A 14,727-nucleotide genomic window follows, 5' to 3' on the forward strand; every position below is an offset into this window, starting at 1 on the left:
GTCAAGGCAGCGGTGTCTGGGTCAAGGCAGTGGTGTCTGGGTCAACGCGGCGGTGTCTGGGTCAACGCGGCGGTGTCTGGGTCAACGCGGCGGTGTCTGGGTCAAGGCAGCGGTGTCTGGGTCAAGGCAGTGGTGTCTGGGTCAACGCGGCGGTGTCTGGGTCAACGCGGCGGTGTCTGGGTCAATGCGGCGGTGTCTGGGTCAATGCAGCGGTGTCTGGGTCAACGCGGCGGTGTCTGGGTCAAGGCAGCGGTGTCTGGGTCAATGCGGCGGTGTCTGGGTCAACGCGGCGGTGTCTGGGTCAACGCGGTGGTGTCTGGGTCAACGCCGCGGTGTCTGGGTCAATGCGGCGGTGTCTGGGTCAAGGCAGCGGTGTCTGGGTCAACGCGGCGGTGTCTGGGTCAAGGCAGTGGTGTCTGGGTCAACGCGGTGGTGTCTGGGTCAACGCCACTTGCCTCCGCCGTGTCACGAGGCGGCCAGACGTCACCGCGGCCAGCGCGTGATGGACACGAGCCCCTGACCCGGTCCCCAACACAAGCGGCAACAGATAAACTCTCGGCCTGACCCTGGCCCTGAGCCGAAACTCGACAATAACCCGAGACTCGCCCTTTCCCAAGTATTGACACCGGCTGTGGCAGTAGCACGGGCCCTAGTCCTGACCCTAGTTCTCATCCTGTGCTCAACGCTCGGCCCACTAAACCCATTGTTCTGACCCTGAACTAGTCCTCACTGTAGCCCCAACACTCGAGTCCACACTGGCCCCTCCACAGACGTGAGACGAGAGAGAGATGGAGTGTGTGCACAGAGGCGCCCGTGTGCACACGTGGGAGAAAAACCCGGGCGTGCGACGGGGAAACACTCGATCCCACACAGACGGAACAGATGGACACAGGTGCTATGAAGGCAACTACGGCGCACCAGGGGGAGGGGGTGGTGTGGCCAGCACCACGCCCGGACGCCTTTGTCTCCCCAGTGCTTACACACCTATGGAAGGCCCTACCGAGATCGAACGGTTCAGATCATCTCCACCGATGATGGCCGAAGCCGGGATTCGAACTCGGGTCGCCGGGTTCGTAACGCAGCACGCTCACCACTGTGTCGCCATCGCTTCCACCCCCCCCCCCCCAGACACACGCGGCGTGTGCGCGTCACCTTCACGGCTCATAAGCTGGGCCCCCCAGCATCGTTCTCCCCCCCCCCCCACATGGCCACCTCCCACCCCCCCTCTGCAGTACCCACTAAATCCTGGTGATTGCGGTTCAGCAGCAGAGCAGCCGCGTCAGAGGAGTGGGAAGGCGGCACGTGGTGTGTTAACGGCGTGGGGGACAGGGGAGGGAGGGATGGAGGGAGGGATGGATGGAGGGAGGGAGGGAGGGATGGAGGGAGGGAGGGATGGGGGGATGGAGGGAGAAAGGGAGGGATGGAGGGAGGGAGGGATGGGGGGATGGAGGGAGAAAGGGAGGGATGGAGGGAGGGAGGGATGGAGGGAGGGAGGGAGGGATGGAGGAGGATGGATACGAGGGGGGAGAAAGAGAGAAGAGGTAGGAGGAGAGTGGGGATCAGAGGCAAGAAGATGAGGGGGCAATAGGGGGGGGGGGAGGATCGATCGAGTCACAGAGGGAAATAAAACGTAATAAAAGAGGTGTAGATGAGAGGAAGAGAGGAAGGGCGGAGAGAAGTGACGCGGGGGGAGGGGGAGGGAGATGGACGAGAGAGGAAAGAGACATCTCTCTGCACCTCTGCTCTGCGCCATCACCACGTGGACAGAATCTTAAGAGCGGCGCTGCGTTAAGCACAAGGACAGCGGCAGCGGCAGCAGCCTGCAAATGAGAAAGTGCGACACTGGGAGAGTGACACTGAGAGTGTGACACTGTGAGTGTGACACTGAGAAAGTGACACTAAGACACTGAGAGTGTGACACTGAGAGTGTGACACTGAGAGTGTGACACTGAGAGTGTGACTCTGAGAAAGTGACACTAAGACACTGAGAGTGTGACACTGAGAGAGTGACACTGAGAGTGTGACACTGAGTGACACTGAGTGACACTGAGAGTGTGACACTGAGAGTGTGACACTGAGACGCGAGTGTGCACAGGTTTGAGAATACCCTGGCGTGCGAGGGTGAAACACTCTACCCCGCACAAACAAAACAGACGGACTCCGAGTTGTTGATGTGCCGCCTTATCCTGGCGAGCCAGAGTACTGCGGCCCCCTCGACGCTCACGAGGGGGGGGGGAATTCCACAACCCATCTGTGCGGTGACCCACCAACCCTCGCTGCTGCCTCCACAGCACTGGATCGCACTGCCACGTGCAGCAGCGTAGCCACCACCGCCACACGGGGCCAGCGCTTGGAACAACCAGACAGAGGCAGCCGCGCAGTGACTCGGCACCAACAGTTGCCCAAGCTCCGACGTCCTCTACATACGAAGGTGTTGTCGGCCAATTCAACGAGTGTCTCCACGTGGGAGGAGCCGGAGTCACGTGTGGCATGCCCACCCCCCCCCCCCCACCAGCGGCTCCAGGAGGAGTCGGGCACCTTCCCTGTAGGTGATCGTCCTCCCGGCTCTGATGGATGCGCGCTCCTAATTCAATTGCCCCATTCATGAGCGAGGCATTAATGATGCACGGCTTGGCGCTGCGTCAGAGCCCCGCAGTCACCGCACTGTAGCGTTCTCGTTCTGATAAAGCCGTGACGTCACGTGCCCTGTGACAAGAGCGTTGGACTCGCGACTTCAAAGTTTGACGTTTCGCTCCGCGGGACAGCCCACAACAGTCGGCGCCAATGCGGGGTCGGGGGTGACCTAGAGGGGTCGCCCCGGGGTTGGGGGTTGGGGGTAGGGGGTTGGGGGTAGGGGGTGAGGGTTTGGAGGTTAGGGTTTGGGGGTTGGGGGTTAGGGGGTTAGGGTTTGGGGGTTAGGGTTTTGGGGGTTAGGGTTTGGGGGCTAGTGTTTGGGGGTTAGGGTTTGGGGGTTGGGGGTTAGGGTTTGGGGGTTAGGGTTTTGGGGGTTAGGGTTTGGGGGCTAGTGTTTGGGGGTTAGGGTTTGGGGGTTGGGGGTTAGGGTTTGGGGGTTAGGGTTTGGGGGCTAGTGTTTGAGGGTTAGGGTTTGGGGGTTGGGGGTTAGGGTTTTGGGGGTTAGGGTTTGGGGGCTAGTGTTTGAGGGTTAGGGTTTGGGGGTTGGGGGTTAGGGTTTGGGGGTTAGGGTTTTGGGGGTTAGGGTTTGGGGGTTAGGGTTTGGGGGTTGGGGGTTAGGGAGTTAGGGTTAGGGGGTGAGGGTTTGGGGGTTAGCGGGGCTCTGGAGTTCCATTTATTTCTTTTTTTTTTAATATTTATGTTTATTTGTGTTTTCTCAGTCAACTCTAAACAGGCCCACCCCCGTTAAGATCCAAACATCCGGTGGGGGGGGGGGGGTCAAAGGGTCAAAGGACCGGACAGGTAGGGCGCCGCTATCCTTGGTCTCCGCCATGGGAATGTGGAATGTGCCTCACTGGCTCAGGGCCACCAGAGACGCTGAGGGCAGAGCCGCGAGCGAGCTGGGAGAGCCACGAGTCTCGTGGCTCCTCGGGAGTCCACGGCGACCGCACAGAGACAGCTGCCACTTGCAGGTGGGGGTGGGGGTGGGGGTGGGGGGGGGAGGAGGTGCTCCTTGTAAATGTGTTGAGATGACGACGTGAGATGCAACGCGCTTCGGAGACGCCCCGGCGAGTTGGAAGCATCTGTATCAATCTCAAATCATGATCGTCAATCATGAACTTAACAAGCAACACCTACGTCCATTGGACGTGAGCCTCCCTCCCTCCCGCCATCCAGCCAGCCAGCCATCAAACCCTTGTATGTAGAAGTATCATATGTAACATAAAATACGACGTGACCGGCTCGACTGGCCCTTACGAGCAGCAGCCGGGGCTGGGATCAGCACCAGGGACAGCGCCTGGCTTGGGTTTCGCCTCCACTGGCTTGGGTTTCAAGAGGCGTCTCGCATCCCCCTCGTGATGGCGCAGCGAGAGGTATAAATAGGGCAGATCCATTGCCGCGGGTGGTGGCGGTGGAGGGGAGGGGGTGGGGGGTTAAGGGTGGGGGTTTGGAGGGGGCGAGGGGGGATCCGTGAGTGAGTGTGGGGCTGGAATGGAATGAAATTGGAATCGCGTGGGAAAGTAATCGGCTGTTGGTCGGCCCTGCCAGCGAGCCAACCGGCCATTCAGTCACCGATCTCGCCGGTCACCCATCTTCCACCACCTCCTCCTCCCATCTGTCTCTCCGGCACAGATGGCTCGCTAGCTATGTAGCGGCCCAGCTAGCTAGGCCAGCCAGCCAGCCGGCCGGCCATTCGGTTATTCAGGCAGCCAATGTTGGCGATGCAGCAACAAAGCCAGCCAGTCATCTCTGCCAGCCACGCTCGGCAGATAACCAATTCGCCAGCGAGCGAGTCGGCTGGCCACTCGCCGATTACAAACCAGCTAGTTCCCGTGCCTCGGATCAACACGGGTGGCTATGTACGGTGCGAAAGAAGTTCAGCATACATACTAGGTCAGCGAGTCATATAGCCAGCCAGCCAGTCAGGCAGCCAGCCAGCCAGTCAGTCAACCTACCAGCTCACGACGCATAGACTGGAGTACATGGCCGGACTGCCTACCCGCTGCGTCCGATGCAGTGGAGAGAGATGGCAAATCGGCGAGTCAACAGAGAGAGAGAGATACTTTAAGAGCCCACGGGGCTGCATGGAGCGCGGTTTCAGCCATCGCGTGCAGCAGCACTCGCACGCATAACGCAGCGATGACTGACACTGCGACACTGCAAGGGGTGGGTGGGGGGGTCACACCTTGCCAGCAGAGAGTGCCCCTCGCGGCGTTGCGATGTCCAACTTTTTTGGAATTCTCGGAACCTTGCTGGAGACGAGCAACTCGCTCACACAAGACCGAATGGGTGCAGATGCCTGCAGCGAGATGAGAGCAATGCAGAGACAACGAGAGATGTCACGAGGAGCGAGAGAGGGGGGGGGGGGTGCAGAGGAGTTGCAGGCGAGGGAGAAGAGTTGCCTGGGAGGGGGGGGGGTGCGCGCTGGGTCGCGGTTGCCGCCTCGAGGGTCGTGGTGCGGAGTCGCTCTCCGCTCCCACGTGGTCCTCATCTCACCTGACCCCCCCCCCCTTCCACCCCCTGCCACCACCACCTCCACCGCCCCAACCACTTCCTCCATCCCTCCCATCACCTCTTCTACTACACCCACCAACCTCTTCTTCCACCTCCTCCTCCGTCTACCCTCATGCTCTGTGCGTAGAGCTTGTTGAGGATGCGCGTGCACGCTGCGTGGTCATGATCACGAGGGACATCGAGGTCCAGGGTTTTCCCAATCCACATGATTCGGGACCACCCCACGGATCATCTTCACTCGTCCCCACGTGACGTGGTGACTGCCGGATAACACGAACGAGCTCTCTGCACGGCACACACGTGCCTAAAGACGAATATCCCCCCGTATAGCTTCATCAGACTATTGGAGGAAATGACATTAGCAGCACCCAAGAAGGCCCCGTACGGCACACGAGGGGGTGGATGGCCAGCACCACGCACGGCCGCATTTGTCTCCCATTGCTGATGTTTACACACCACATCAAGGCACTAATTTAAGGCTGAGTCGACCTTCGAGAAGCCCAGGTCCGGTTCAGATACGCGCCACTTATACGAGTCGTGAGTCGGGAATCGTACCTCTGGTCTCTGCCGGGTTCGTAGGGGTAAGTGCGTTAACCACTGCGCCACCGCTCCCCACACGTGTACATGCGCGCGTGCACACCGGGTGTCTCCTCCGTCTTCATTTCAACCGGGGCTCCCCAAGTCACGTGAGACGCGTCCACCATCGTCACCATGGTCACCATGGTCACCATGGTAAGGCATTACGTTTAATTGATAAGCTGGGTGGCGCAGCCTGGGCTCCAGGGAATCAATCCAGGAGCTGCGGTCAACATGCGTTCTATTTACGGGAGAAAGCTTTATCGCTCTCGCCAATCCTAAGTTTGTCCCGTGAAACAGATCTCAGGCCACTCCCCGTCGCCAGCCCATGACCCGCTGGGTTCGGATTCGCCTCCGACGCTCGGTCAACAAACGGCGCGGAGCTGAGACCGCTCTCATCTCGATCCCGCCCGGGCGTCGCGATCGAGCCAAGGCAGGACATTCCACATTCCCGGCCGAGGCTGCGAGACTCTTCCACCCGGCTGGTGGAAGAGGGAAGGCGGTAGAGGTGAGCGGTCGGTGTGGATCCGAGTTCACCGCTTTCCCACCGCTTACTCCCCACTCTCTCACCAATCATTGTATTACTCACTCGCCACTCATTCACATCTCGCCACTGACCCGTCAGTGCGCCCATCATCTCACCGTGTGCCCCAGCGGTCGAGCGATGGAGGCGGAGGAGGAGGACTCGGAGCGAGCGCCGTGCACCGCGCGCCTCCTCGCGCACCGCGTGCCCCTCGTTCGCGCCCTGGCCGCGGGGCTGCTGCCCCCCGTGCTCGACTCGCTGCTCGGGGCGCGCGCGATCTCCTGGGAGGACTACGAGCGCGTCCGCTCCCACGCCGTGCGCCACGACCGCGCGCGGCAGCTCCTCGACATCGCCACGTGCCGCGGAGAGCGCACCGCGCGCGCGCTCTGGGGGCAACTCGAGGAGACCGTGGCCGCCAGGTGGGACTGGCCCGAAGACCCCGACGGACGGGACCCCGGAGTCGAGGGTGCGGCCGGCGACGCGAGCCGGGGGGGTCTGCCTCGCGGCACCCGCGAGCTAACGCTGGAGCTCGAGCCCCGTCGCGCGTTCCCCGCGCAACCCCGAGGGTGCGGGGTTTGCGTCGCGCAGAGCCGCGGATTTCCGGAGGACGTGCTCGATGGAGCCGTGCCGCTGGACGGGAGGTCGGAGCCGCGGCGCCTCTCGGCGGCGGAGCGGCGCGAGGCGCTGGCCCGAGTGGCCGGGAATCCGCGGCGTCGCGGCGAGCTGGCGGCGGTGGTGGACGCGCACCCGGCGCTGCGGAGCGCCTCTCGCTCCCCGCACCTCTGCGCCGTGCTCTGCCAACTGTGGAGGGACCCCCGAGTGGGGGAGCGCGGTCCTCCCGGCCTCACCGAGGTGTTCGCGCACCTCTTCGGCGCGCTCGGCCTCGGCGGCCGCGGCGGGGACGAGGTGATAGAGATGGCGCGCGCCGCGTGGAGCGGCGGGGGGTCGCCGACGGCTTGCGGCCACTGCGGCTCCGAGGGAGTCCTCGCCCCGCTGCCGCCGCCTCTCCGCGGGGTCCTGCGCCAGTTCCTGGTGGCTCTTCACGCGGTGGCGCTCGGGGCCCGCGGAGACCTTCAGGCGGCCCTGGAGGCGGCGTTGGAGCGGCCCCTGGGACCGCGCTGGGAGAGGGAGGAGCGCAGGATTCGGAGCGACGGCAGTAGCAGCAGTAGCATTAGCAGCAGTAGCAGCAGTAGTAGCAGCAGTAGCAGCAGTAGCAGCAAGCGTAGTAGCAGCAGTTTTAGCGAGAGCGGTGATGCTCGTGCCAGTGGCAACCTCACGGAGCTGTTCGTGTTTGGGCTGTTCTCGCCCCAACTTCGCCCCTTCCTGCGACGCGTGGGATTGGAAGAGCTGGGGAATGGAGACGTGGGGTGGGGAGACGTGGGGTGGGGAGATCTGGGTTGGGGAGACTTGGGATTGGGAGAACTTGGCATGCGTGAAACGGGACGTGGACGTTGGGGATTTGGAAACAGAGGGAATGGAGACGCGAAGGTGGACATCCACGCACGACCTCTGAGCGGCTCTTGCTTTGCGGACGAAGACCTTTGCAGTGACACTGATCCTGCCCCTGACGAGGATGCCGATGCGGAGTGCAAAGGTGACGACGATGATTCTAGCAGCGATACCGCCGCCGAGAAAGATGAAGATGACACGGACTGCCGCGGCGGCGCGATTGCTGCTGCCGATGATGTTCACGACGACGACGACGACGATGATGACGACGACGACGTGCACGAGGGGGTCCGGGGGATGCTGTGGGGGTGGCTGTCCCGTCGCTGGCTGCACGGGGGCTCTCCGGGCGGAGCGGGGACCGTGTGGGCCGCGCGCTGCGCCAGGGAGCTCGGCTGCCCGCGCGTCACGCGGCGCCTCGCGGCGTCTCTCCACGGCGGCCTCGACGTGGCCGGGCAGGCGCTGAGCGCCGACGAGTGCTGGGCGCTGTCGGCCGCCGCCCTGCACGCCAGGGCGCCCTGCCGCCTCCAGCTCCGCGACTGCCGCGTGGGACCCGCCGGGGCGCGCGCGCTGGCAGCCGGCGTGGCGATGATCCACAGCCTCGAGTGAGGCCCGTGTCGCGTCTCTCTGTCTCCACGTGTCTCTCTCACGTGGTCTTGACTCGAGATCCGTGCCGCACGCTTCTGTCCGTCTCCCCCGGGTCTCTGTGCCATAGTCTATGCGCTGTGAATTGACGCGCTCTGTGTCATCTCTTTCCATCTCCCCGTCCCGTGGCCTCGTGACTGTCTTCACACCGTCTGTGCCGTTTGTCGCATTGCCTCGGTCTCTCCGATGTGTCCGTCTCAAACTCGCCTGTCTGTGCCGTTTGTCGCATTGCCTCGGTATCCCCGAAGTGTCAGTCTCAAGCTCGCCTGTCTGTGCCGCGTCTGGGCCGTCGCTTGGCGAGGGTGTCGCGGTGGTGCCACCCCCGTCCCTTGTGGCCGCGTGGAGAGCGACGCGCTCACGGGGCCTCACGTCCGTGCTGCTGCTGCTCCACCTCCCCCCCCCCCCCCCGTGTTTGTCGCCAGGATGTTTGGGAACGGGATCCGAGACGAAGGGGCGAGGTGTCTCGCTCGGGCGCTGAGAGGCCAATCTGCCTTGCGAGTGCTCGAGTAAGATACCACCATCGCCGCCACCACAAACAACCACCAACGCAACAACCGCCACCGCACCAACCGGAAATAGCACAACCACCGCAACATCACAACCACCACAGTCCACATACTATACATGCACGCACACTCACTCACACAAAGACAAAGATCACCCGTATAGCCTTGACAGACTCTTGGGGCAAGTGCTGTGAGCGAGCACCTATGAAGGCCGGGACGGCACACGAGGGGGTGGGTGGCCAGCCCCACGCCCGGCCGTCTTTGTCTCCCCAGTGGCGATGTGCACGCACCGCACCAGATACTCATTTGAGGCTCAGTCGACCTAGGGGGGAGAGGCCCAGGACCGGTTCTCATAATTGCCACTGATTCACGGTAGCACGGCCACTAGCAAACATGAGGACCATCTGCAAAATAATCCTCCGTGACGAGTCACGACAAGTACGATCACCCCCTCCCCCTCCCTCCCCCCCGTCTCCAGCCTGGGCTGGAACTTCATCACGGACGCGGGCGCCCAGCACCTGGCGGAAGCCCTGGAGAGGAACTCGACACTCGCCTGTCTCAAGTGCGTCTCACCTTCTACTCGACAACACAGTGGTCACACTGTGTGGTCACACTGTGTGGTCACACTGTGTGTTTACATATACACTGCGTGTTTACACGTACAAAGACAAACACACACCACACGGGAGAGAGAGAGAAGCCCCATGTATCCTACACAGGTTGTTGGGGCAAGTGTTGTGAACAGAGCACCGTTTTGAACGGGACGCACGCACCGCATTTGACCGCGTAAAGTGTCCAAGGCTCTCGCGGCTGGACGGTGGACACGGGACGGAGCCAGAGAGCGCCACGAGTTGCCCGACCGGTGATTTGGGGACGCACCGCCGAGTTGTCTCAGCGTGGACACACGCGCCCCCCCTCGTTCGTTGTCAGCATCGCTGCTCTGCCCTCCGTTGGCGGCGCATCCACGGGACAATGCTCAACCATGCCCCCCACTCAATGCTCAACCATACCTCACACTCAATGCCCAACCATGCCCCCCACTCAATGCCCAACCATGCCTCACACTCAATGCCCAACCATGCCCCCCACTCAATGCTCAACCATGCCCCCCACTCAATGCCCAACCATGCCCCCCACTCAATGCCCAGCCATGCCCCCCACTCAATGACCAACTATGCCCCCCACTCAATGCCCAACCATGCCCCCCACTCGCCCCCTTACCCCAGGCTCTGGAAAAACTGCATCAAGGACGCGGGTGTGGAGCGCCTGGTCGATGCCCTGGGATCGAACCGTGGCTTGCAGGAGCTGAAGTGAGTGCGCCCCCTCCTCACACAACCACAAACAAAGATCCCCCGTGTAGCCTTGAACAAGCTGTTGGGTCAAGTGCTGTTAACGAGTAGCACCTATGAAGGCCGGCACGGCGCACGAGGGGGTGGGTGGCCATCACCACGCCCGACCGCCTTTGTCTCCCCAGTGGCGATGTTTACACACCGCACCAGGTACTCGTATAGAAGGCTGAGTCGAACTAGCAGAGGCCCATCACCGATAGTGAGCCGTGAGCGGGAGTCGAACTCGGGTCGCCGGGTTCATAGCGCGGTGATGCTCTCACCACTACACCCCCCCCCCCCCCTGCGTCTCTCTCCCCAGCCTCTACGGCAATGAGCACGGCCCCGCTGGCCGCAGCAAACTCGACGAGCTGGCGGCACGAAGGGCCGAGGTGACCCTCTTCTACTGAGATGACCCCGGCCTTCCCAAGGCCACATCGCGCCCAGCCGAAGACCGAGGAACTCGTGGTCAATCCACCGCTGGATGAAGCTCCCCCCCCTCGCGTCCCTCCCTCCCCGCGTCGAGCGGGTAGCAAGGGTTGTTTTGACCATACTTCACCAGGCTGGTCAGTGCGGGTTTAAAGGCGGTGTACCACGACACGTTACGGCACTTGGCCGCAGCCTATAGCACCTGGTTTGCACGGCGGTCAGCCATATCGCTTTAGTAGCCAGGCCCAAGCTTGCTTAGCTTGCGAGACGCGACGAGCGCTGACGATTCGGCCATGTGCGTTGCAGGAACGTCACCCGCGGTTCTGTTCCGTCCGATCGCTTTTTTTTCCAAACGAACGTTTCGTCGATTTTAACGGCCGCGGCGATACTGAACAAATATCAATGCGCATCGTCGACGGCGTTGTGGGTCTTGGGGAGACGGAGCGGATTCACGCCCGGAGCCGGCTCGCCCTCTGATGGATCAAACCCGCAACTCCCGCACCCCCCCAGCATCTCGCAACAGCGCTCCCACTTAAGTCCGTCCGGCGCACATCCCTCGCGATTCTATCCGTCACCTTTTTTTCATTCAACATGCTCGTCTCCGCCGTACCATCTCGTCCGAAGCGTTCCTTCATTTCTCTCGTCCTGCCACCAATTGTGTGCAGCTGCTGGGCGCACAACGCAATCTGCAGCCCTGTTCAGACGACCGCGAATCTCTTGGGGTTCGGTGCAGCGGTGGCCGGGAGATGTTAACTCCCTCGCCTGGTACGCAGGAGGTCTTGGGTTCGACCCCGACCCTGACGCCTGCTGTGTATTTGGAGTTTGCATGTTCTGTGGTCGCGTGGATCAAGATGGGTCCTCTAGTTTTTAGAAACATGCGTTTAAGGGTATGTGACTGCGATACATTTCCACAAGCCACTTCTTTGAGCTGTCATTTGTAGAAAGGTCGCTTCTGAAAAAGCGCTAATTAAGCTCTGCAGCCCTGACCTGGCTAAAGAAAATAAAAAAACACATCGGGGCCATGTTAGACGGGCAGACCCCGCCGCACACACACCACGTGGTCGTGGTGTCGTGTTCCACTCACGTGGCACTGGGGGGGGGGGGCAGCAGCAGCAGCGCTGAACGCGAGTCGGGCGACGCGAGGAGGCGGCCGGGTGGTGGCGCTGCAGCCACGCACGTGGCGCCGATCCAGCGCTGGAGGGGAGGGAGGGGGCAGCTGCGGAGAGGGTTGGTGGATCACCGCAACATGCTGAGATGAGCTTCCCGTGGGACGTCGAGGTGCCATGAGGCCAAAGACGGCGGTGCAGCGACCGTGCAGACGCCACCTGCCCCGACTGTAAATGGGATTACGCGGTTTTTTTAATCCAGGTGCTGATTTAAAAAAAATACACGTCATTGTCGGAAATTAAAGGTACCTTAAAGACAATCTTAATACAATTATAGGACTGCAGAGCTTTGGGCAGTTTGTAGTCGCTTCCTTCCAGCTTGTCCGTGCTGGCTCGGGTTGTTGACACATCCGGCGTCATTGCTGGCGACGTAAACACCACACGTCAACGCCACACGTCAACACCACACGTCAACGCCACACGTCAACACCACACGTCAACGCCACACGTCAACGCCACACGTCAACACCACACGTCAACACCACACGTCAACACCACACGTCAACACCACACGTCAACACCACACGTCAACGCCACACGTCAACACCACACGTCAACACCACACGTCAACACCACACGTCAACACCACACGTCAACGCCACACGTTTTAGTTGCAACGAAAAATCGTATCTTCAAATCGTTTTTTTGCTGAAGGATCTGTATAGGCCCTGCACCAGGTGCAACTTCAAAACGCCAGGGGCAAAGCGACTGCGGCAGGGCAATGTGAACCACGTGACTGTGCGAGTGCCGGGCAGCAGTGCGCACCAGGGGCGCCTGGGGATCGTCACGCGGCAGGGAACCGCAGCACCGCCACAGACTCCGGTCCGAGTGGGGATGGAGGAGGAACAGCTGACGGACAGACGCACCATGCAAATAGCATCGCACGAGTGACGGTGTTAGACACCGTTCAACGCTCCCATTATTACATCAATCAGTATGTACAATGCAGTTGTAACGCATGCCACACAAGAAAGCGTTACGACCACTTCCACAAGCCGACGATCATACCGCGTGCTCTGGGTCCTAGACTCTGCCCGTGGCGCGAGCGCGGACATCGCGCATTAAAACGCAGCTCGCGTTGAGCAGTTCTAGCAAATGTTTCTAAATGTAAATACTTTGCGCCTTAGTGCTGTTCGCCTCTTGGCGTCCTCTGGTCTAACACCGGTGAGAGACAAAGCCATACAACGGAGGCCGTTCCCGCTGCAGGCCAATAAAAGTCTCAAGGACAACGCTGACATTGTCTAAGCGCGTGTGTTTTGCATATTTCGCCACGAGTGCCAATGCGATGGGTGTCCATTGGATGTTTCATCCGAAACACCTCCTCCTGCAATTATTGCCGCGAAGGCCATGCCCTTTCGAAAGCAGTCGCCATGAAAAACAACGCATCGAACAAGTTGTGTGGGGGTTATCGATTTAGCGGAGACATTGTAAGATATATGGCACACAACACATTACACGTTCAAATTGAGTGCGTTCGAAGGTGCGTGTGGTGCATGCCAGGCGTTGAATCCCTGCCCTTGGCTGGTATCCACATCTGTAAATATTCTAGAGCGCGGAGCGGGTGCCCGAATCCTGGAGTTGAGCCACTACAGACCGGTTCTTTACGAGTAACAGCCGTCGTGTCGACCAAAGGGCTTCCCCGAGTCAAGGAAAGGACACGGACACCATGCAGCAAGGTGACCGTCAGAGCAATCAAACCAAATGAGTCGTTGTTCAGACCATCGTTGAACCACCACCCAACAACACAAACAAACCGCGAGAAGCTTTGGGCTTCAGTCCACGTTAAAGACCAGGACACGAGCGCAAAGCATGGCAGTGGACATTCCCAGGGGTGGGGTGATCTAGGCCCTACAGGTGGGGGTCCCAGATGCCGCCCGTGCACCCAGCGCTGTGCAGGACACTGGGAGTCAATGGAAAGGAGTCACGGACTGCGGCTTGGTGGACTCTGGAACTGTGTGTCAGATGGAGCTTTTACCAAGTGGGGTTACTGCACAAATCTAGAGTTACTGGACAGGTTTCCCTCCACTAGCGAGGCGCGGCCACTCGGCAGCTGCTGCTACTGCAGCCGCCATCGACACCTCTTTGTGATGTCATGCAGGCAGCGCGCGCGGGCAGAGGGCCCCGTCACCACGACGAGGTGCACACCGCTCCACCGTGAACCTGCCGCGGGCTCCTTGCCTGGTGCCCCCCTCGACCCTCCCCCCTCGACCCCCCCCTCGACCCCCCCCCCTCGATCCCCCCCCCTCGACCCCCCCCCCTCGACCCCCCCCCTCACTCGATCCCCCCCCTCGATCCCCCCCCCTCGACCCCCCCCCCTCGACCCCCCCCTCACTCGATCCCCCCCCCTCGATCCCCCCCCCCCTCGACCCCCCCCCTCGATCCCCCCCTCGACCCCCCTCCCCTCGACCCCCTCCCCTCGACCCCCCCCCCGACCCCCTCCCCTCCCCTCGACCCCCCTTCCCTCGACCCCCTCCCCTCGACCCCCCCCCGACCCCCTCCCCTCGACCCCCCCCCGACCCCCTCCCTCGACCCCCCCCCCCGACCCCCTCCCCTCGACCCCCCCCCCGACCCCCTCCCCTCGACCCCCCCCCCCCGACCCCCTCCCCTCGACCCCCCTTCCCTCGACCCCCCTCCCCTCGACCCCCCCCCATGAGATGATCGGAGATTAGAGGTAATTGGTGATTGGCCCGGTGCGCACGTGGATGGTCACGTGGTAATGTTGTGAAACTGCCTTTCCGTGGGCTGCGAGGAGGAGCCACACCGAGGCTCATCTGTCCGTTCTGTATGGGATCGAGCTGCGCTCTTCACTCGTCGCCGATAAGACATGATGGGTGTGAGGGCAGCCACACATTTGAAACCATCGGTGGTTTGACAGCAGCACGATGACGCCGATGACGATGATGGGGTTGTGTTTTCACCATTTGTGTATTGTCAGGGACTGCACTAAAGGCCACCAGGCGCCG

Source organism: Lampetra planeri, chromosome 28 (genome assembly GCF_965212315.1).
Source record: "Lampetra planeri chromosome 28, kcLamPlan1.2.h2, whole genome shotgun sequence".
Taxonomy (NCBI): Eukaryota; Metazoa; Chordata; class Hyperoartia; order Petromyzontiformes; family Petromyzontidae; genus Lampetra; species Lampetra planeri.